The sequence below is a fragment of the Vipera ursinii genome (genome assembly GCF_947247035.1).
Source record: "Vipera ursinii genome assembly, chromosome: 6".
Lineage (NCBI taxonomy): Eukaryota > Metazoa > Chordata > Lepidosauria > Squamata > Viperidae > Vipera > Vipera ursinii.
Genome location: NC_139515.1, coordinates 55,057,387 through 55,077,102, shown reverse-complemented (window position 1 = coordinate 55,077,102; position 19,716 = coordinate 55,057,387).

The window sequence follows — 19,716 nt, the reverse complement described above, 5'->3', positions numbered from 1 at the left end:
CCGCTGAGCAAGATACCCTCCTGCCCACTGCCCCACCTCCTAGAGCAACATCGAGCTGGCTATGCCCACCCTGGCCACACCCACCCAGAGGGCCATGCCCACCCAGAACCTGGCAATACATAAGATTTTGGGTTGCAGTTTGAGCACTAGGTCTCTAAAAGGTTCGCCACCACTGATCTAGAGAGAGGACCAGTGGGATTTGGATCTTGCCATTTCTTTAACAATGCACAGTGATGTAATGCATCATTTTGAACAACAGTATGGAATATGTTTGTATTTTAAAAATATTTGTATTTTTTCTAAGAGAAAAATACGTATATTCCTGATTAATTTTTCACCTTTTTGTTTTAAGTATGTTCTTTGGATTTGTATTATTTGTATTTAGTTATTAGTATTTTTCTACTTTTGATTTTTACTTGTTTCATTTTTTTCTTGCACAATAAGAACTAGAAAATAAAATAAAATGCAGTGCTTGATTACTGATATAGGATGTGGTATTTTGGAAAATCTAGCAAGGCAGCTTCCTGTTATAGATAAGTGGCTCAGATTTCATTCAAAAATCAGTTTCAAGAATAAACATTGAAAAAAGGATTAACTACTTGTGGCAATATAAAAAGTGGTGATAAGGACTAAGATAACATCATTTTGAATTCCTCTTTACTTTTTTTAAGTGAAATTACTTATTTTTAAAGCTCTCATTCTGCTCCTTTTGCTCGTTTCTGTCATGGTTCTTTTCAGGGAAGGACCTCTTTACATAAAGTCATTTAAGAATATGTTTCTCCAAGTTTTTGAGCTGAAGCTCCTTGTTTATTTTGGGGGCAAGTGCACAAATCACCAACACTCAGAGAAGCCTATTTCAGTACAGAATGCCTGGTATACATATATTACTGAGTTTTTAGACCATATAGGCTGTCAACAACCATTATCAAGGTTGTACATGCCTGGTCTAGATCAAGACAATGCAGAATAGAAGTTTGGTTTGAGGTATTACTTTATATAAGCAAAATCTAACTCTGCATTCTACTACCAGGAGTTCAGTCCTAACCGGCTCAAGGTTGACTCAGCCATCCATCTTTCCAAGGTCAATAAAATGAGGACCCAGATTGTTGGGGGAAATATGCTGACTGTAAACTGCTCAGAGAGGGCTGTAAAGCACTATGAAGCAGTATATAAATCAAAGGGCTATTGATATTGATATTTGTGTGCTCTCTGTGTTAAATTAGATAAAGCAAAAGGTTACGTATTTTAATTGGACATGAGCTCCTTAGAAAAAAAAGAAACCATTTTAAGAAAAATAACTTTACATGTAAAATTCCTTTAATATCACTTTTCAGATCTACCGTTGCTTCAGCACTTGTACTATTATACAACAAAATGAATTTTTAAGAATGCTATATTATTTTGAAATATATTGGAACAAAATTACTGTATATCTGCAATTACAAGAAATATTTCATAATGCTGAAGAAAGGAAAACAAAGGTTTATTATTCAAAATATGACTTCATTTAAAATATTTATCATGGCTTCTTATTAAATATAAATTGCCTAACATTCTTCTTTCTACCCCTTCCCCACCTGTTAATTCTTTTAATATAATTGCATGTATGTATCTCCAATAAGAGTTAAGCACATTTGCTGGGCATGAAAATAAAAACTCTGCAAAATTAACAATTAGAAAGTTAGCAATTAAATTACCAGGCCTATTGCACACATCCAGCAAAAACCTTTCTTCCTCTTTTTATTAAAATATACTACTGATACTAGGCTATTGTGACAGCTGTATTTTATAAACCAGGTTAAGAAGGAAATAAAGTTTTATTGCTTTTCTAAAGACAAATCAGCAAGTTATGAGTAAAGGAAATCTTTTCTAATTTCTACCAGTTGTAAGGAAACTGCTAGAAGACAAGGGAGTCAGGATAGCGGGTGGGGGAATGGAAGTCATTCAGACAAAAGTGTGAAAAGCAAGAATTTCCTAATATTTTTAAAGCAGTGACACTAGAACCGCTCTAGGAAAGTTATTACAAGCTGACCTTAAATACACCAAGAAGAAACAGAGAACCAAACCAGCCTACAAAGGCTTATAGAGTACACTCAGAGAAGTGCTTCTTTTCTACCCTTCTGTTCTGTATTTTAATTAATCTAAAAGTAGAAATGCACAAAAGTCAAAGAAAAGAATCTATGCTGAGATGCAGCTACTCTTATGCTGACACCTACTCCAGGATTGAACTCAATTTTGGTGAACATGCACAGAATACAATTGAAATACATCTGCTAAGTAAATAGAAAGAAAATCTGGACAAACTATGCACGAGTGCTTCTTACTGCAAGACTCTATTGCCAAACTCCATTAACTGTGAAGTAAAAATCATCAGTTGCACAATCAAGACCTTTGGCTATGTAATGTGGACAGACTATTCAGACATAACCTGTGTTGGAAGGGAGCACATGGACCATTCTTTCATTTATTCAAGGGAAATTGGGTATGAAATTTGGAATCTATGGACTCAATTTTTTCTAAGTGCACAAGTCCCTCCTTTACAACACAGAGAAAACCCTCAGTTTGTGTTATGTACTGGGCTTGTGGTGATACACCACGTGCATTGCTGGAGCAGCTAATGGCTCTCCAGCAACCCAGACTAGCTGTCTCCGGTCCTGCAATTGGCTAGGCCCAGGCAGCAAGACTGGGTTCAAACCTATTGGCTACTGCCTAGGGGCTAAACTATATATTGTGGCTGGTTGCAGCCCAAGTTTCAGTACAGTTCTAGCAAGGATAAAGTTTGAGTTATCCTGTACTCAGCCTCGTGTTGTCATTCCTGCACCCAAGAGCCCACGACTTAACAGTGGCGATGAGGATGGGATCCTGCTTTGCTGATTAAGAGCTGAAGTCAACGAGGGGCTGGCAGCACACGCCGGAGGGAAGAGGCATTCCCCCCCTCTCTAGGCCAGCTAGTAAGCCACACTAGCAGCCTCGCACTCAGAGGAAGCATTCCCTGAGCCTAGAAGCAGGATCCAAAGATCGCAGGAATCTGAAGGAAGAATGCCGAAGGTCAGCAAATTAAGAGAATTTGACTTGAAACATCCGGAAGAATGGCCATCTTACCTTTCGCAAGTAGAAAACTATCCGAGAACAAATCAGATCGCGGAGGAAGGTCTGAAGGCCGCAAAAGTGCTTTGCGTGTGCGGCCCAGCAACCTTCGATTTGGCAGAGAATCTTTTTGCGCCGACACCCATCGAAGCAGTCTCATACGCAGACCTTAAAAACAAGCTAACTGGACACTTCCAGCCCAAGATGTCGGAGATGGCACGGAGATTAAAATTTGACCAAAGAGTGCAGCTACCTGGGGAGACAGCTTTGGAGTTCATTGTGGGCCTTAGACAGGCCGCACGCCTTTGCAAGTTCTCAAAACTTAGAAGAACGACTAAGAGACCAGCTCGTCTGTGGCCTTCAGGACAGAACATTTCAACAGAGACTGTTTGCTAGACCCAATTTAATGTTTTCCGAGGCACAGGATGAGGTGATGGCCGACGAAGCCACTGGGGGCGCAGTGCAGACAGTTCAGCCCACCAAACCTTAAAAGGTCAAAGAATCAGTCCATCTTGAGGTTGCCAAATGTGCCGGAGAATCATCAGAAGAACCCAAAATCAATAAACTCCAAAGGCAACCCAATGCGCAACACCGCAACAGCCACCAGCGAGAGGATGGTTACAAGGCAGTTCTCTTACTGAGATGTAAGGGGTGCTGAAGCAACCATATTCGCACCAACTGCAGATTTCGTTCAGCCACGTGTAGAGCTTGTGGAAGAACAGGCCACATCGCGGTGGTTTGCAGAGCCCACCAGAGAGACCGACCACCCAAACACCAGTTGGAAGAACTGACTAGGAGAGGTACTGGGGCCCAGGGTTCAGTTAGTGTGGGATTCTTCAGAAGCCAGAGAAGCATTTGCTGCACCGGGGCTCGATGCCCCCTCAAGCCCAAACTTAAGCTCTTAGTAGAGCTACAAGGAGTTCCATGTAAGATGGAGTTGGACTCCGGCTCTCCAGTCTCAATCATTTTGCAAGACACATACAACTTCGTGTGTAGGCGCAGTAACAATTGGGCCAAACTAAGACCCTCAGATATCATTTTAACGGATTTTCAAAATGCTCATGTTAAAGTTAAGGGTGAAGCCACCGTATTGGTAAAATTTAAAGGCTTTTTGGGGCACCTGGATGTAATAGTAGTAGGGGGCCAGAGAACAAGTCTCATTGGACTTGATTGGTTTGATGCCTTAGGTATTCAGATTACTGGCATAAACCGGACACAAACAGCAGACCTCATGTCAGTGTGCGAAGAAGACACAGATATTTTTGATTCAACCCTAGGGACATGCACAGGCTTGCCAATTTCTTTCAAGTTAGATCCCAACGTTGTCCCAATCAGGGTTAAACCTCACAGGGTCCCCTTTGCCTTAAAACATAAAATTGATTGTGAAATTGATAAGCTTGTAGAACAGGGCGTGTTACAGCCTGTTGATGGTGGGGAGTGGGAAACTCCTATTGTCACTCCACTTAAGGCCAATGGGAAAATTCGCATTTATGCTGATTATAAATGCACATTGAATAAGGCCCTCAAGCAGCATGCTTATCCAGTTCCAGTGGTCAACCATATTTTAGCCTCTTTGCAAGGGGGAACCATTTTTGCTAAACTTGATTTAGCACAGACCTATCAGCAATTGCTGGTTGATGAGGTCATAGCCATGGCTCAAATGATCGTGACTCACAGAGGGGCATTCAAAGTCAAACACTTACAATTTGGAGTCAGTGTTGCACCGGGTATTTTCCAAGGGATTATGGAATGTACACTTAAGGGTATCCAGGGCATCTGCCCTTATTTTGATGATGTTCTTATTGCTGGGGAATCCCCAGAAGTGTTGGCCAGAAGGCTCAGGGCTGTTTTGCAGAGGCTTCACGAAGCAGGCCTCAAATTAAAAAAGAACAAGTGTAGTATTGGGGTTTCATCAACAGAATTCTTGGGTTTCCGCATTGATGCTAATGGCATTCACCCTGCTGATTCTAAAGTGAAAGCCATTAAAATGGCTCCTAGGCCCAAATCAAAAGGAGAACTGCAAGCATTTTTGGGTCTCCTAAACTTTTATCACACATTCCTACCTCATAAGGCAGCAATAGCAGAGCCCCTCCACAGGCTGCTTGACAAAAAAGCTCCTTGGAAATGGACTAACTTACACAAACAAAAGTTTCCAGGACTTGAAAGCACTTCTGTCAGAAAAGTACACTGTAACTCATTACATAGAGTTTAAACCTGTATGTCTTGCATATGATGCATCTCCCTATGGGGTGGGGGCAGTCTTAAGCCACATAGAGAAAAATGGGGAAAAGGTTCCTATTGCATTTTACTCAAGGACCTTGTCCTCTGCTGAGCACAACTATGCCCAGATTGGCAAAGAGGCCGTGGCCATAGTTGCTGGAGTTAAAAAATTTCATGATTATTTATATGGCAGGGATTTCACTGTCTACACTGACCACAATCCTCTGTTGGGACTGTTCACAACAGACAAAGAAACCCCCCACATACTATTTCCAATAATGTTGAGATGGTCTATTTTTTTATTTGCATACAATTTTAAATTAATTCATAAACCAGGAAAGGAAATGGACCATGCCGATGGCCTCAGCAGACTACCACTGCCAGTAATGGATCCAATCCAGCTCCTGCTGCTAGAATACTGTCCATACAGGATATACCTAAGTTTCCCCTCCATGCAGGGGATATTGCTGCTGAAACTGCCACAGATGAAATACTGAGTAGAGTGTTCTCATGGGTATACACGGGCTGGTTGGAAAAAAGTCCAGGCTCTGAATTTCAAAGTTATTTTGTCAGGAGGCATGAGTTGTCTGCACATAAAGGGTGCATTTTATGGGGGAAGAGTCATAATTCCCACTTCCATAAGAGACAGGGTCTTACACTCATTACATGAAGGCCATCCAGGCATTGTCAGAATGAAAGCCTTAGCTAGAAGCTACCTTTGGTGGCCTGGCATTGATAAGGCCATCGAGGGTCAAGTCCATGGTTCTTATACATGCCAACAATCTAGGCCTGAAATGCCACAGGCCCCAGTTCACAGGTGGGAGGAAATGCACACTCCCTGGTCTAGGATTCACATAGACTACGCTGGGTCTTTTCAGGGGCAGCTTTTCCTGATAGTAGTGGATAGCCACTCCAAATGGCTGGAAGTTCCTAACATGACTACTGCTAGGACCATCCAGGTGCTGAGAAAACTCTTTGAAACACATGGGTTGCCTGATGTCTTAGTTTCTGATAATGGGGCCCAATTCACTGCTGCTGAATTTCAGGCTTTTCTTAGAGCTAATCTCATCAGACATGCAACGTCTGCACCATTTCATCCATCTTCTAATGGACAAGCTGAACGCATGGTAAGGACAACAAAGGAGGCACTCAAGCACATTGTCACAGGTGACTGGCATCACAGATTGGCAGATTTTTTACCCTGCCAGCATTCTACGCCCTGCACTGCCACAGGTAAAAGTCCTGCAGAACTACATTGGGGGAGGTGTTTGATTACTAAACTGGACAGGTTGCATCCAGACAGAGTGGCAGCAGAAGCCTCTCGACCAAAACCCCCGAGGGGACTGCACATGGATGACTGGGTTTGGGCCATGAACTATGGTCAAGGGAATTTATGGGTTCCTGGTCAAATAACCAAGGCATCCGGACCCCTATCTTATGAAGTGGGGTTGGAGGGAAGGCGAGTTGTCAGTAGACACATTGATCAACTCAGGAAAAGGTTTCCAGAATGGCCACTAAGTGAGGACTGCATCATAAGTCCCTCCCAAGGTCCTCAAACTTGCGGCCAAGCCAGCCCTCACTTGGACCACCAGGGTTTTTCCTTCTCAGTGGAGATGGATTCTGACGAAGAACCAGGTGGCACAGGAGTGCAACATGGATCCCCTGGTGAAGCGAGCCAACCAAATTTCAGCAACTGCTGTGCCTACTCTGCTGAACAGACTGACTCTGGGGTGGGCCAACCTGGCGAGGCCAGCCAGAGTGTTTCGAATCCCCTTGACACTGGAGCACAAAGGGACATGAATTTACCCAACCCACTGGGTAAGCTGGTAGACCACAAAGTGATGGGAACTCCAAGACATTCCTCTAGGCCACACAAGCCTCCTGCGTACCTCACAGATTACATTGTAAAATAAAGTGATGTATATTGTTGTAAAACTTGTTACCACTAACTACATAAAATAGTGCATTGTGAAACTGTTCAGTACTGCAATGGAAACCTGTTCATTAGACATTATTTAATCTCATTGTAGCCACAGTGATTTTATTATTTTTATTGTTTTTATTATTTTCATTATTATCACTACAGTTGTATGTGAGTTGATTAATAAGTCTTGACAACTGTCAAGACTAATCACGGTTGTCATAGTTTGATCTAAGAGGGGAGGGGTGTTATGTATTGGGCTTGTGGTGAAACACCACGTGCGTTGCTGGAGTAGCTAACGGCTCTCCAGCAACCCAGACTGCAATTGGCTAGCCTCAGGTCGCAAGAGTGGGTTCAAACCTATTGGCTGCCACCTAGGGGCTAGACTATATATTGTGGCTGGTTGCAGCCCAAGTTTCAGTACAGTTCTAGCAAAAATAAAGTATGAGTTATCCTGTACTCAGCCTCGTGTCGTCATTCCTGCACCCAAGAGCCCACGACTTAACAGTTTGGATATTATAAATAAGTTTTAGTTATATTTTTTGTATCTATTAGTTGCCTTCTAAAATGAATGTTTAATACATTATAGGCAATACATAAATATAAAAGTCATCAGAACAATAACAATCAGAATTAACATTCAAAGCTCTAAAAATAAAAGAATCAGAAGAATGGTATGGTATGGAATGAAATAGAAATCACTTGTTACACATTGACTAGGACCTTTTAAACCAAAACCAAACCAAACGTAAACCTAGAACTAGGATTTTTTAAACCAAAACCTTCCACTCAAAAAGTCAAGAACAAATATTATCAAAAAGCTTTACAAATAGTAAATAGTCTAGCATTGTAAATAGCATTTACAACTAATGTTAAGGAATAGAAATCATGCTTAATAATAAGCCATTATTTCTGTTAAAGTATTCAGACTATCAAACTATATTTACATTTGAATTTTGTCTCTTTTCAACAGTGCTATGGCTTCCATGTGGACATATTACTGAAATCTCAGGTTTTCAAAATAAAAGTTGTTGTCACAAAGCGAATTGCTCCATCCTAGTTTAGCATATATAAGACCTCTTGATCTCATAATATATAGTGGCTTAACTGACAGTTTTTTAAATCAATGAGCATATGAACCATCACTAGCTTTGGTTAGATCATGTGGCACAATAAAGTTATGCAATCCCACACTTAGGAAGAACTGTAATAAATATTTCACCTTGTAAAGAAAGTGGATTCTGAAATAACTATGACTAAATGAATAATAAATATTGCCTATAAGCATCTGAGGTTACATATATCATTCCCAAAATAACTGGAAGGATGTTATCTCTGCAGCTGCTGACAGTCTTGGAAGATGCCTATTATCTTAACCTATTTAGAAGTCCAGATGGTTGCCACAGGGAATTATTTTATCCCCTCTGTTACTTAAAATCCATATAAAACTGCTGGGAGCTCACACTAAATGTTAATAGTTAGGTGTCACCAATAAGCAGATAACACTTTGCTCTACTTGTGTCTGATATCAGTGCCTAGGTAAACTAACAGGATGAACTGGGGCCAATAAATTGAGAGTGAAACCAGACAAAATGGAGGATTTGTGGTTGGGAAATTCCTGGAGGGTTTAAATGTTTCCTGAAGGGTTTAAATGTTTTGAAGTGCCTTTGCGTACTAGTAGTCCTCATCTTACGACTATAATTGAGTCCGGAATCAAAGACATAAGCTACTGCAGTCATAACTCAAGGTATTACATGACTAGTCTGATTTTTTTTGACATTTTTATATGGTTGTTAAGTGAACACCAGAGTCATTAAGCGAACATGGCAGTCATTTTTCCCAATAGGCTTCTTTTTTTTTTGCTGAAAGCCAGAAGTAAATACTAGAAACCAGCCTTGTATATTACAAATATACCATAGGATCGTGCAAAGAGAGGGGGGGGGAGAGAGAACCTTTATTCTTAGTGATTGTTTTGCAAATATAAATGCTGTTTACCAAATATTAAGGTGACTATGTTAAAAAAATTCAATAAAATATATTTTTAAAAAATTAAAACTGTCACTAAGCAACTAGTCATAAGCTGAAGACTACCTATGTGTTCATATGGGTCTCCAGAGCTTATTCCAGAACTCATTCAGTTCTAGTAATTTCAATGAGTAGCTGGTAAATGCAATTGGAAAAAGTAACTGAGAGTATGTGCTTTGGTTAATGATTTAAAGCCACCTGCCCAAAAAATAATAAGGCCTGTAGACCTCAGTAGAGTATGACACTATACTGCAGCGTTAATTTCAAGGGATATTAGGTGGGAGTGGGGGTGGAGAGCTAGCCAAACCATGGGAATAAAGGAATTATCAATATGAACTCTGCATTTTGAAAAGATCTGCAAGTGGACATGAAACTGAAATTATGCTCTATACATTATCCCAAAACTTTATGTCTGGGTTTTCTCCCAAAGAATCTCACTTTTGTTTTCAACCTGCAGTTTAAAATGTCCTGCCTATTTAATGCTAAACAAGCTAATTTGTTAAAATTAAGTCATCATGCTTTTCCTTCTGTATACAGAACAATTATAGCAAGGAAACACATGTACTTTAAAAATAGAGGACATGAGCCTTCCTCCCCTAAGGTGCTGTAAGGTCCAATTGCTCATCTCTTCCTCTGCTCCAACTGAGGAGCTGGCAATATGTGGACCCCAATAAACCAGTAATGATGTACAAAAATGGGCAATGGAAAATGTTCTATATAAAAAGCTCCCTTCCCAATTTTTACCCCCATTTTTTTCCTGCACTCACGGGAAAAAATATAGTCTCCATGTTTTTTTCACCAAATGCTGACCCAAACATCAGCAGCAATTTTACTTAAAGAAAGGTTATTCACAGTTGTTTTGGCAAACAGAAACAATTATGCACAAAGAAGGATAGTACCTAATTTTAGAATATATGACAAACATATTTTTTAACAAAATGTATTTTCAGGAATCTTCTTTCATTGTTTAGGGCCAGAGAATATTATTTTAAAAACAAAGGAGGAATACAGATAAGTGGAAATAAAGTCTACCGTATTTTCCGGCGTACAAGATGACTTTTTAACCCATGAAAATCACCTCAAAAGTTGGGGGGTTGTCTTATACGCCGAGTCATCTTATACGCCGGAAAAATACCTCTCGGATCTTTTCTCTTTTCTGCTGGGCGGCGGGATCGCTGGGTGAATGGAGGTAGGCATGGGGACCCGTGGTAAAGCGGCTGGCGGCTGAGGGCAAACTCTCGTCAGCTTCTGGGGTGGCTACTGCAGCTGCTGCCATTGCTCTCTCTAGGACTGGCCATGCTAGCACCTCCAATGCTGGCCGTCAGGTCCCTGATGAGAGGAGGGGCAGGCAGTCCCCAGAGGCGCCCCGCTCGACCGTAGGAAGGGAGCACCTTTGCTCCCGCTGAGGCACCGCCTGACTCGTGCCGACCAGAAGAATTGCTTGCCCGGTCACGCCTCGGCTTCGCGCACTGCCACTGCCCGTGAATTGTCTCCAGCGCGCGCGGCACTCTTTTCAGCGTGGTGAGTCTGCCAATCAATCTTTGGGTTTTGGGCAGCGGGAGGGTGGGGGGAAAGAGAGATGGAGCGCCTCTTGTCTGCAGCCACTTGGTGCCCCTTGCCCGGAACTGAGAGCAGCAGCGCACCAGGCGAGAGAGCTCAGAGAAAAGAAGGCGAGGCACCCATTGGCGGGGAAGGAGCAAAGCTGGGCAAATCACAGAGCAGGCGGAGCAGAGAAACGTTACAAGGGAAAAGGGGGCGGGGTTTAATTATTCTGAAATAATGTCTGGTAGTTTTCATTGGCACCAGATGGTTACTAATTGTCTGACTGTGGGACTAAGAGGTGCTAACTAGTCAGAAACCACACACTGCATTGTGCTGGAGATGCTACAAACATAGACTTTTTCCTTTTTTCAAGCACTAGCAAGCCTTCCCCATTATAAACCTGGACATTTGCCATTGCTATTCAGAAGCCCTACAGATCTTCAATTGTAAATAAATAGTTGCTTGGAGTCAGATGGCATCAAATTACCTAAAATAATAAATTTACAACATAGGTAATGTCTTTTATGTCAATTATAAAGTCTGGCTTTGAAAAAAATAATTCAACTTAGTTAACATTAATTTTGTCCATAACTGTGGGAAAGGATGCAGTCTAAGGTTAGAAGCTATTATTTATAAATTTCATATAACATGACAGGTAAAATCAAATAAAGTTCATTGTGTACATTTGACCAAGTATTTTCATTGTCACAAAATCCAAGGCAATGTTCAATTTGAAAAGCAGCCATTATCAGTAAATGATACCCAGTTTCTTGTTCTAACGAGTCTCACACTGGCTCAACTACATCGTTTTCTACATTATTTCCATTCACCAATTTGTGAGAGAAGATAAAATATTGCCAATTGGAAAGTATAATGTAATTGGTATTTAAGATTTCTTTCCCTGTATAAATTTTTATTTTATGACTTTATATAGAAAACTGAAACAGATAAGCATTTAACAAAAAACAAATAGGAATCAAAATAATAACTGCAGTTTGTATAATCATTAGCTTCTTAACTTAGAAGGCTACTGATTATATAAATTACACAACAGAGAAAATTGTGCTTCAACGCAGTAGGTTTGTAAATCAACTAAATATCTCTTTCGTTCCTCTTTTTAAAAAAATGTCTTAGCAATTTTGACCTTTTAAATCAGAAGCTGTAATCAATCCAAGTTGATTTTTTGCTTTAATGTGTGCTGGCAACTAAAGTTTAAATGCCAAATGGCATTTCTTCCTTCATATGTGATGGTCTGAAGGACATTTATTGTAAATGTGCAATAGAGTGACAGCTCGCTCTGACTGATGTGTAAAGTTGTTGATCTACTGGTTAACTTTCTCTCATAATAAGCAGTTAATAGAAATTCACTGACCTGCAGTGCAGACTTAATTTATAACAGACAAGTAGTTGATTTAATAGGGCTGGAACACAGAAGAACAATAGATTTATTTTCTTTTTTTACTTGCACCTTCTGGTGATCTTTAGATATTTTGTCGGTAACAAAAATCAGTCTTAGCACTTGGAAAGGCTGCTGTGACTTTGAATAATTAGGCAACATTTGCAAAGGTAACTAATCAATATACATTAAATCACAGCCAAAGAAAAATCAGAAGATGTCTGTTATTTATTACTTTTCAACGTTTTCAATTTATAGAGCTGGAACTCCATGAATACAGAGCACACAAAGTGTACATAATATACTAACTACTAACCAGTAATACCTATTAGCCTAACGCAAAGGCTGCATCATTCAAGGGAATTTTCTTGGTTTACAGATATTATTCCTCCAGATGAGAAATGCTAAGGGATAAGAATAAGAAAGCAATGGAAGGTGCACCTCTGTGCAGTTCTTTTCTTCACACAGTTTAATTGCATAAGACAGCATTTTCAACCCATTTGTCTCCAAGTACTATAAATTGCAGAATTCCTATTCTACTGGGTAGGAATTCTGGGATATGTAGTCGCAGTATCTAGAGAAGGCCAGAGTGGATAGGAAATATTCACTTCTTTGTGTTATTGCTGATATTTTGAAATAAATCTTCAAAATATGCTAGAGTTTGTTCATGAGTCATTCAACCTCTATTTAAAAATTTAAAAAAAAATCAGAATCCTTGCACTATTAACATGAGAAATGTCAACCTGTGAAATATACCTTTCAAATATGAATGGACTGAATATTTTACTCACTCTTAAAGGTTGCCGTGTTGGTTGCTTTTGAACTAAATTGTTCCCATTCTTACTCATCAGTTGTTTAAAACTATTATTTTACATACAGGATCATTTGTAATTAGCCAAGCAAAAGAATGTATTAATTATATATTTTCTTTGTATTTTTAATTAACAAAAACAGTATGAAACTGAAACTTCTCTCAGCATTATAATGGAAAACTATTGTATAATACATTAGAGTAGAAGACAGGAAAATGGAAATCAAAGGAGGCAGAATAATAGTCTTGTTGGTTAAGAAGCTGGGCAAAATACAAAGATCTTTTTGTGAAGAGTTATTTTGTAACATGTTACTGTCTAACATTAACTGCAGCCCTTCCAGCGTAACGATTTTGGCACAATTCACTAGAGGTGATTATGCTGTCAATGTTATTTGCTTTACAGTACAGCATTCTTAATAGGACCCAGTGGTGGGATTCAACCAGTTCACACCACTTTGGCAGAACCAGTAGCTAATTTTTTGTTGCCCAGGCCCAGAATGGACTTCCGGAAGCAGCATCCACACAGAGAACCAGTTGTTCACATATTTGAATCCCACCACTGATAGGACCCAAAGCTTTTTTTTAAAAAAGACATTCCTTTGTTCCAAAACAAGATACCAACCTTCTGTGTTCATATAATGCTGTAAAATAGATAACTGGATTTAAGTAAAAGTCAACTTACTTCAACTGTTAAAGTTAATGACTGTGTTTTTCCTCTGTGACAAAACAACAGAGGCAAACGGGAGAAACAATAATTCAACGGTGCAACATATCTAGATTATATCCATGATACTTAATGGACCAAACTAGGCCAAGACTTCTAGTTGCAATTATGCCAGGCAGAAAAGAAAAGATAAAGTAACTAGTGATCTCCTCAGGGTCAGTCAGCTTTCTATAAAAATGCAACTCTTCAGTTTAGAAGAAAAATATCTGCTAGGAAATGGCTTACAGCTGGAGTGGGATCATTCTTTAAAACTCTGGTGCTATCCTAAGGCCTTTCAGAATGGTTCACAACTCCTAACTTGTATACATACATAAAAACTTCCACATGAACAGGTTTGCAGTCCACATGATGATGTCAAAGTGACAAAATGAGCATTGTGATAACATAGTGCAAGTTGTACTCTTTCATACTCAAGTCATGAAATGGTGCACAAGTACACAATATAAAATAAAAAGCCTTTATGTTGTACAAAACATATGTTACAAAACATTGTAACAAAAGTTTCATTGTTTTCTCCCTCCCCCATGGATGTTCATATCTTCAGCTACCAATCAAATGGCATTACAACAAGTACACACAAAAAAGGCATGAAAAATATTACATTTATCTCACTCTCTCATAGTGTTACTTTATGGTCATCTTCTGAAATAAACTACAGGAAATTCAGGATCAATATAATTCAGGACAAATAATGCTGGCATACCTAATGCTAGTTGAGACATATTCATTGCCCTCACATGTGATTACGCCCATCAATCCCTCCTATTCAGGGACTTGGATCAGGATCTTTCCCTGAACAAACTAATGAAGATCAGATTATCACTGGCAACTACTCATCATGGATACTGTATATACTACCTTTGAAATATGGGTGTGATACCTTAAAACAATTTACTATATAGCAGAAATTTAAGAGGTTAAAAACCCTGGTTTGCGTGTGTGGCGCTTCCGGACGTGCAGGAACAGTCCGCTTCCTGCCGTCCGTTCTTTCTCTTTCGGAAGACTCTGAAAAAAGTCGAAAATCACCCTGGAGGGGCGACTACTGCGAGGAGGCCTTCCCTAAAATCGTGGAAGGGCGGCAGCCCTCTACTTGAATCCGGGACAACTCCTTTGGCCCAAAGAAGAAGAGACAGGCCATAAAGATGGCTGATCATTAAGCCGCTCCCTGCCAAAAGCCAAAAGCACTACCTAGCACAAAAAAGCAATCTGGAGGACCTAGATGAGACTCTACCTTTTTTACTCCCTTAACTATTTTCCTGTGGGACTTTTTCTGAAAATTTCTTTCCCCACTTTTTGAGAAAATGGTGAATATTTACTTTGGGAACAAATCTTAAAGCTTTAAAGCCTTAAAGAAAATCAAGTAATTTAGCAAAGGAACTGAGTAATTTTATCTGTATTTACTAAAAAGCTCCTATTTTTTGGTGGGGATCTACTACCCTATTTCCTCTCTAAGCTGTAAATTAAAGGGAAAAAATTGGACTAATGTTACAAAAGTTTTATATTAATTTGGAAAAAAAGATATTTTCTACATTGCATTGTATATGCTATTGATGACATCTTGTGGCAAAATGTGGTACAGCAAGTAATTTTTTTCTCCTATTGTGAGAACTGACTGAAAAACAGAGCTGTCCTTGACGTTACTTTTAAAGATAAGTGTGGGAACTCCTGGCACTGAAAACAACTCTTGGAGGTGGATAATCTTTGACTATTATTAAAATAGCCTCCATGGAAGATTTAGCTGCAAATAACAACGAAATAGATGAATATATTCCACCACTTGATTATAAACTGATACTGGACACGATTTTAGCAATGACAGAGCAAATTAAAACCAAATTGCGAGAAAAATCTAACAACCTAAAGCCACCAAATCAAATTCTGACCTTAAATGAGGAAATAATAATCCAAGAGCAAACAGAAGAAGTGCAAACTAACTAAAACAGGAGATTTCAAAGAACAACAAATGCAATCTACAGAGAATCTTAAAGTCCAAATTTCAATGTCAACTACAAAACTTACAACTCAAAAAGCAATAGCACCTGAAGAAAGCAATATTAAGAGTGAAGACACTAAAGGCCTTCAAATATACCTTAGTGAGAATGCAACTAATCAAATGACAACCATCACACCAGCTACTACTCTCTACCTAATCCAGATGGAACTGGAAGAAGGAAAAGACGTGCCTGATTTAATGACAACTATATTACATCAATCATCAAAAACTGAACTATTAAAGCAAAGGGGACATTTTATTTGCAAAATTGACATTTGGATGCTCTGCCTGGATTCAAATAAAGGGTTTAGGAAGAAAGGGAGATATATTTGAGAATTTAAAGACGCTAAAAGGAAAGCCTGATTGGCACAAAAGGAAGGCAAGAGTTAGATTTTAAAAAACTGAACTTGTTTCTTTTTTGGGATTTCTAAAGATAGAGTATAAAAATACCTTTCAATGGATTAAGGGTAATCTCTAAAAAAATATAAGTGATTTTACATTTAGGTCTTAGATCTGTAAGGGAAGACAAAAGTAAATTCTTAGAATATAATTCTGAACTATATTATAGAATTTGGAATGATATATCAAAAGATAGTATTTTAACAATTGATGTATGGTTAAGACGATGTAAGATAGTATTTTAATAATTGTTGAACGGTTAAGACAAAAAATATCTTCCTAATAATTGGTGATTTGTTAAGATGAAAACAAGATTTTAATGGTAAAACATAAGAATGTTTTGTAATGAACAATGTAAGTTTTGTAGACAAGAGAATTATTCTTTATTGAAACAGGGAATTGTGGGTCACCCAAAAATTAAGCTTTCTTTTTGATATTATAGGCTATTCTAGAATATTCTATTGCAATAAGATAAAATTTAAAAACAGGGTATTGATATGTATTAGTGAAAATATATTGAAAATTTTGTTAATTGACTAGGTTACAACTAGAAATGTATTAATTTGACTATTTTGACTATCTGATAATTAATGGAATCAGAGAGGGAATCCTTGTTGATGCAACCTGAATTACTTACAACTTATTTGTTATTTTGACTACCCAACCACCGTATTGCTTCATTAATATATGTATATGTAAATATCATAAAATCAATAAAACTTTTATTAAAAAAAACCAACCTGACACTTGGGAACCTTGACCTAGCAAGATTCTGCTTATGTACCTCTTTTTTCTCTCTCACATTTCTCTCCTTCCACTCAACAAAAATGAATACTTCTTGGAATACTCTAAACATATACAATTTCCTTTAGTAATATATTCTAAGAACTATCTATTTATAGCTAATATATTATAATGTATCTTATTTAAAACACTCCTTGTTTTCTAGCAATATTGTGTACTATGTGAAATGTAACTAATTACAAGACCGTGTTTGATTTAAATATTAACAAATATTAGTATTTAATATTTGCTTCATTCTATCTCATCTCTCCAGACAATCCTACCTTTGGGAATTTGATTACAGAAAAGCAGAAGCTTCACAGACATGACATGGTTAAATAAGTTGCTCAATTAGACAAGATAGAAATCATAAATATGCAGATTACCCTAAAAGCAACAGAGAAATCAGGCCCTATATATCAGTCTGCTCCAGAGTACAAATCATAGTCTTTTTATGCCTCCTTTTGAATCAACAGAGGTTTGGACATTGTCATTTCAGTCTTGAGGGTAGGGAATAACAGTTAATAATGGTTTTGTTTAATTTTGAGAACTGCTTGTTCTCAGCTTGCTAGCTTCAGCTCAAATAATTTCCCCCTCATTTTTTCCCCAATTCTCTTGCCACTAAGTCTCAAAGTGCCTGGAGCATCCCTCCCTCCAGGCATGAGTGTGTGTACTTGACTTCCATTTCTTCATTGGCTGGATTTTTCTTCCTTTAAACATCTACCTCTGCTCCATCCTGCTTAAGGATCTCAGGAAGGGGGAAACTCTTATTTTTTTTTCTTTAGTGAAAACCAGAGATATTTCCCTCCTTTTATGTCTTTCTATCTCCTTTCCTTGACACCAGATAGAAGGAAAGGGGAACACTTCCACGTCTGCTGTTTCTCTATTTCACAATTTCCCTTCTCATGGATGTGGAGGTGGGGCTGTCCCTGTCATTAATCATTTAAAAAGTCTCTTATTCTCTCAAAGTAGAACTGCTAGCAAATGACAATGCCTGAATTTGTGGCCAGTTAGGTCTTTCTCCTTGTGATGGAACTGTCAAAGGAGGTGGCAGTTGTTTTAATCATCTGTTACTACCCAGTGGCCATTCCATTGAATAAAATATTCCAAACTGCCTCTCAAATTCTACAGTATTTCAGGTTCTTTTTCTCCACACCCAAGATAGGTGGTGATACAGTGAGTGATAAGGAGGGTATTGCAGGACCAGAAGGGAACAGTGGAAAACCAGGCATATTAAAGGGAATGATCCAGAATGATGATATCAAAATGATGGTACATGTATCATGATATCATGCAAAAATGCAAATACAAACATGCAAGCAAATAATTTGTTTTATTTGTAATAAGACACACAATATTATTTGCCTTTCCTACTCCCAAAAATTACCATGGGCACAAAACAGAATAAAGATGTCATCCATGCCTGATTATATATTGCTACAATATTTCAAGTCTTCCATCAGTTCCCAAGCAGACCCAGAATACAAAGTATATGGGATGGCTGACAAATGAATTTCACACATTTCATCTGTTAGTCTTTGCTTAAACTGGTCAGATATTGTTGCATCAAGCACTTACACTGTTGGAGGCAATGAATAAGATGTGTCACAAATTGGCAATGTTTTCCAAATCTGGGGTTGTTTTGCAGCAGAAGGGGATTGCCCATTTTGCAGATTACGTTGTCATTGAATCTCAATGGAATTTGAGATAGATCCCTGAGAAAATCATAATATCCTAGGGAGATGCATTGACAAGGCAGGGAGTACATTTTCTTGGATTTCCCAATTTAATTTAATTTAATTTAATTTAGACTTATATACCGCCCTTCTCCCGTAGGACTCAGGGCGGTTCACAAGGTTTTTTAAAACCAATACAACAAATTACAAAAATTAAAAACAATTAAAATGATTACACTAACCTTGAACTAAAAACCCAATTACAGTTAAGATACAGTTAAAACCCCAGTTAATACTCTCAGTCCAGGCCAGAAAGCTCGAAGAGCCAGGTCTTCAGGTCCCGGCAGAATGAGCGAAGGTCAGTGGCAGTCCTAAGCTCTACGGGCAGCTGGTTCCAAAGGGCCGGCGCACCCACAGAGAAGGCCCTCCCCCTGGGTATTGTCCGCCGGCAATCTTTTACCGGCGGTACCCTGAGGAGACCCTCCCTGTGGGAGTGCACAGGATGAAGGGAGCTTGATGCCGGCAGCAGGTGTTCCCTCAGATATCCTGGACCCAAGCCATTTAGGGCTTTATAGGTCATCACCAGCACCTTGAATCTCACCCGGAAGCCAATGCAGCTCACGGAGTAGAGGTGTTACATGGGAGTATCGGGAAACCCCCATCACAACCTGCGCGGCTGCATTCTGCACCAGCTGAAGCCTCTGAGTGGTCCTCAAGGGCAGCCCCATGTAGAGAGCGTTGTAGTAGTCCAACATATTTTTCAGGCACAGAACTAGATCCTTAGTGTCAGATTCTGTGAATGCTGCAGCTGCTAGATTTTACGCCAGGACTGGTATGGGAGTAACCATACGTGTCATACTCCACCCCACTTTGCTAGGGTATCTGATTCACTATCTGTACTAATAGTCCCATTTAGACTACAGTTTGGTTCTGGTATTGGAACTAGGTATTGACAATTTGATTTGTGGTTAGTGAAGTTGCAAAAGCAACTCTTGCTGTTATTTATCATTGTTGTTGACCTGCAGGACTCCTCCTATTGTGTTGTAATAATAATACACCAATCTTGCTATCAATAGTGTTGGCTGAAAGGTATATGGCATTCCTAGGCCACATTAACTGATGGCGCTACCTCCTGCTGG